Below are 5,533 nucleotides of genomic sequence, written 5' to 3'. Positions count from 1 at the left end.
CTGAGTTTGGACAGCCCTGATCTAAAATATAAAAACTCTTATTTTCAGAGCTGCGATAGAAGAAAAATATGCCAAGGAGCTGCTGGGTTTGTCCAAGAAAGTGTGTGGACACAGTGAAATGAAGTAAGTACCAATGTATGATTACAGTTATTAAAGTTAACATTATGGTTATATTTTACAAATTGCTATTTCTTGAAAGGAATTTAAAGTTGCATTATTATTATTTTTTGGGTTCATTAGCAGTAAACCTATAACTCTTAAGTGTTAAACTGAGCATTTGTGCTAAGGACATCAAATCGTGTGGTCTCTAGTTGAGAGGTGTGCTATTAATATTTGAAGCAATCAGACTATAAAAGGAGGAACCTAAACCATATCAGATACTTGTAGGCTGGCAGTTTTGAGGTGAGCCAGTAAACAATAACCAAGTACCCACAATTACTGTGTTCTAAAAACACATTAGCGAATGTGTAGCAAGGCTGTATAACTGCCCACAACAACTTGGGCAAGCATTACTTACATTTTTAATGCAGTGGTCTTCTTTATAGAGGTAAAATTCTTTGATTTCTTTAGCATGAAGGTTCTTTAGTGAATATGACATGTTATTGTGTTGTTCTGGTTGGATACTGAGCCCCTTTAAAAAGATAACATTTGAACAATGCGGTATTGATATGCTGTATGAGATCATTTCAAAGTACAAACCTAAACAGTCTCTGGGTTGGTCACATGTTTGTAGTTGGTTTGTGGTTAGTGCTTTTCCTCTTACTATGGGGTGAGGGAAAAAAAAAAAACCCGTTTAACTGAGTCCTATACCAGCGACTGATGTCAGCAATTTTACAATGGTTTTATTGCACAAAATGGACATCGGTTACTCATCAACGTTTTTGTTTTTCTGTTTTTAGCACCCTGAAACGATCGCTTGATGTTTTCAAATTACGTAAGTAAATACTGTCTGCAAACGATTAATGATTGCAGTTTATCGTGGTTTACAATTTTATGGTTAAAATGTGTGTTTAGAAACAGAAAGTGTGAGTTTGTCCCATCTGCATTTGGCCCAAACCATGAGGGAGGAAGCAAAAAAATTAGAAGACTTCAGAGAGAAACAGAAAGAGGCCCGAAAGAAGGTAAGACGTACAAACAGCATTTCATACTTTATTTACTGATTGAAATTGAAGCGTGTCTTTCTGTGTTGCCAATGTCCCCAAAAGGAAAGACTTTTCAATCTTTTCATACCTGGTTATTGGTTAGCATTCAATTCAATGGTAGACGCAGGACGTCTTGGAAGTATGTGATTTGAAATCTCCCATCTTTGCTCATGGGTGTTCAGTTCTGGACACAGTTGTGTTTGTACCCAATCATCTGAGGCGTAAATGTGACCAATTGCAAGGAAATGACAACACTGAATGGCTGATGGCACTACAAAATCACGCACCATCACAAACACTTCACTTTTTGAACTATTCTGTGACATCAAAAATAACTGACAGGGAAGAGTATATCCAAAATATCTGCACTGGTAAATCATCTACTGTAGTCAAATTAAATATTAGCAATACATTCAGTAAGTTTTTGGAACAAAACTCCCCCTGTCTGCTATTGGTCATACAGACAGATAGCCCCGCCCCAAACTGACACCATTGGTTGAGCCTGTGTTGCTGTGCTGGCTGGTCGGAATTCTCAAAACAAATAGCACGAATCAACCTACAAATGACTTATTAAAAGTAAAAAAAAAAAAAAAGTAATTTCATTTTCTACAGTACATAATGATGAATACAAGAAATGAACTGAAAAGCTATGCTTTTTTCAGGTAGAACAGCATATGGATGCTCTTCATAAGCAGAAGGCCGCTCAATATAAGAAAACGGCTGAGGTAAGTATGAAAGAGAGAGCAAAGTGTCATCAGTTTGTATATTGTTCTGTATCAGTGCTGTTGCTATAATTGGTGGTTTAGCTGCCCACTTTTCTATGGTACCTTATTTCCTTTATGGGAAGTATATGTTCTGATTCAGTGGCAGGAGGGAAGTGAATAAGTGCAATAATTTATTAAAAGTAAAAAAAAAAAAAAAAGTAATTTCATTTTCTACAGTACATAATGATGAATACAAGAAATGAACTGAAAAGCTATGCTTTTTTCAGGTAGAACAGCATATGGATGCTCTTCATAAGCAGAAGGCCGCTCAATATAAGAAAACGGCTGAGGTAAGTATGAAAGAGAGAGCAAAGTGTCATCAGTTTGTATATTGTTCTGTATCAGTGCTGTTGCTATAATTGGTGGTTTAGCTGCCCACTTTTCTATGGTACCTTATTTCCTTTATGGGAAGTATATGTTCTGATTCAGTGGCAGGAGGGAAGTGAATAAGTGCACCTGATTTTAGCTGTACAAAATGGGAAGTAATCTGTGCTGAATGGCATTGTTCATTAAAAAGACAGCTTCTCATTCAAGCTTAAATAAAGCATTCTTAAAAGTGGTGATTTCAGGTTGATAAATAAACTGTCTCCCTTGAGTTTTAAAGGGGTTAAATTTTTCCTTTCTCTTTGAAGTGTTACAAGCTCTTGGTGCATAAAGAAGATCTGTAAAGTTGCAAAGACTAAAGTCTCAAATCCAAAGAGATATTCTTTATAAAAGTTAAGAGTCAGCCACGCCTACCTAAAACGGCTCGTTCTAACACGCCCCCACATGTCTACGTCACGATGTGGGAAGATTTGCATAACGCCGCCCAAATGTTCACACAAAGAAAGAAGGCCAAGTTTTTTGGGCAGCGTAGAGAAGGGCTTGTTGTTTGTCCTTTCTCTGATCACAAATGCAGACATGGTTTTATGTTTACGCGGCGCTATGCAACACGTAAAAAGACTGGATGCAACAAATGCCTCGTTTATAATGGGTTTTCATGTTTTTGAATCATCGCTCCGGCCTGACAGGGCAACACAGTATGGTGAGGGGCGTAACATTTCCGTCACACGCTTGAGGTATTCAGCCAATCACAACTCACTGGATAGCTGGCCAATCAGAGCACACCTCGCTTTTCAGAACGATGAGCTTTGTAAAAATCGACACGTTTCAGAAAGGCGGGGCATAGAGGAGAAACAATAATGTACAGTATGTGGAAAATAATGTGTTTTTTTTAACCTTAAACCGCATAAACACATTTCATTACACCAAATAATGTTCTTTTTAGCAGCATCATATGACCCCTTTAAGTTTATTAGCATCAAGGACAGGTTTCCCATGATGCATCAGTATTTATTAGTTAAGAACTGAAACTTTGTAGTACCACATCTGATGTTGCATACAACTCTTGTAGAAACAAATTTATTTGTGTACCAATTATCTGAAATGTTTTTCCACAATTTTCCACATTTAGAATAATAGTAAAGTCATCAAAATGATGAAATCATACAAATTGAAGTTGACCAAAATGTTTTTAAGGAGTTGGTCACTTGGTTGCTTTTTCTTCAGTATCCGCTCATACGTTTAAATAAATGTGATTCAAGCGATTAATAGCTATGAATGAATTATAATCATCTACAGTTATGTCTCTTATATTGTTCTGCCTTAATCTCTGGATTATAGTGTTTTTGATATCATGGGAAATTTTCAGTGAAATGTGTGCACTTTTAGCCGGTTGTGTAGTAGTGTGTGATTCTATATGCAGTATAATATAAATGGCATATCTCTTGTAGCTCATACAGAATATAGATTATAGTTAAATTTAGACAAAAGTTGTATTGAAGCATGCCAACATATTCTGTTACACCAAATACACAAAATAATGATCTTTAAAAAAGCATCATATGACCCCTTTAAATGCCAATGGATGTTTTTTTCTTTTTAAGGCGAAGAAGACTTATGAGCAAAAGTGTCGAGATAAAGAGGAAGCAGAACAGAATATGAACAGAAACGCTACCACTAGCAGTTCCAAGCAGCAAGAAAAGGTTCGTAAGTAAAACTGACATTGCATCTGTTTTTTTTTCTGTCCTGTATGACCACTGCAAGAATCTTGCTTTCACTTACTTTTTTTTATTTGCTGTAGTGCATATATAGAAGCCTCTTCTTTTCTGGTCTTCATGCATTTTGCTTTTAACGGCACTTTTTACAGTGTTAGCAAGGTGTCTCTGTATTGATATTCATCTGGTTAGAGTTTGATCCAAATGCTAAACTGTTAAATATTAAACTTCTATGAGGAATTCAGCCTAAACTGAGTTACATATAGACATTTTGTAAATTTCATACTTCATGCTTTAAGAACTTTAAGATTACAGTTTTCAGGGCAGTGCTGATAAGATATGTGTGTGGGGGCGAGTGTGAAAACAGAAAAAAGAAACATAGAGAGTGCTTTCTGTAGATCAGGATAAACTCTGCAGGACACCGGCCCTCCAGGAACAAGTTTGGTGACCCCTGCTGTAGATAATAAAAGGTGACTTGACTTTTGATTATTTGCTATGTTGTAGCCAGAACAGAATGGTGATTAAACCTGACTGGAACTATCTGTGCAATAAAGCACACATTCCAGCCAATCCGAATCGAGCATTCTAGAATGCCATGGTAGAATCAAAATGTAACCGACATCGATGACGTCATTGTTATATTTCCATATGAATTCTGATTCATATTCCTTTCTTGCATATGTTTTACCATTTTATAGCTGCTTTTACAACGAATACAAACAAAATGACAGATGTAGAAGGGATAGTTCACCCAAAAATTAAAATTCTGTCATCCTGAAGTTGTTCCAAGCTATGGAAGTCAATGGCTTGGTTACCAACATTCTTCAAAATATCTTCTTTTGTGCTCAACAGAAGAAAGAAACTCATACAGGTTTGGAACAACTTGAGGGTGAGTAAATGATACTTTAACTAGGACTGGGCAATATATTGAATATTTAAGAGGATTCTGTTAGCAATATACAACTAAAGCAATATTAAATATTGTGAATATTGTATATATGCGTGCATGCACTTTAAAAAAAAAATCTGGCTATTATGTTTCTTTGCATTAGGCTAATTCCACAATGTATAAATATAAGAGCTTTAAGACGAATGAATGATAGACTTATACAGTTAATTCAGGCGAATTAATCATCTGATATTTGGCCATTTTGAACACTGCTACTAAATCTACAGTGCATAATGCAGAGTTCTGTCAGTGTAGTCTGATTCCTGATTGATTGAGTCTTATGAGTTGGTTCTCTTTAGTGAATCAAAAGCATACAGCTCAATCAGTGTATTATGATTCCCGAACGATTGAGTCTTATGATTCGGCTCTTCTTAGTGAATCAACAACATACTGCTCAATCAGTAATGTCTGATTCCCAATCGAATGACTCTTATGTTGAGTCTTAAGGCTTCTTAAAGGGTTAGTTCACCCAAAAATGAAAATTAGCCCACAAATTACTCACCCTCAAGTCATCCTAGGTGCATATGACTTTCTACTTTCAGACGAATCCAGTTGGAGTTATATTAAAAATTGTCTTTGATCTTTCAAGCGGTTTAATGCCACTCAGCATCAGTCCAAAAGAAGTTAAATAAAAAGCGCCCA

At 36.1% G+C, this 5,533-nt stretch overlaps 1 pseudogene; it reads left to right on the top strand.

The window, feature by feature from the left end:
- LOC107713352 (proline-serine-threonine phosphatase-interacting protein 2-like) overlaps window positions 1-5,533 on the top strand; it is a 12,194-nt pseudogene that overhangs the window by 2,070 nt on the left and 4,591 nt on the right.

This window comes from Sinocyclocheilus rhinocerous, unplaced genomic scaffold (genome assembly GCF_001515625.1).
Source record: "Sinocyclocheilus rhinocerous isolate Xijiao unplaced genomic scaffold, SAMN03320098_v1.1 scaffold688, whole genome shotgun sequence".
Lineage (NCBI taxonomy): Eukaryota > Metazoa > Chordata > Actinopteri > Cypriniformes > Cyprinidae > Sinocyclocheilus > Sinocyclocheilus rhinocerous.
This window is presented reverse-complemented; position numbering and strand designations above follow the sequence as displayed.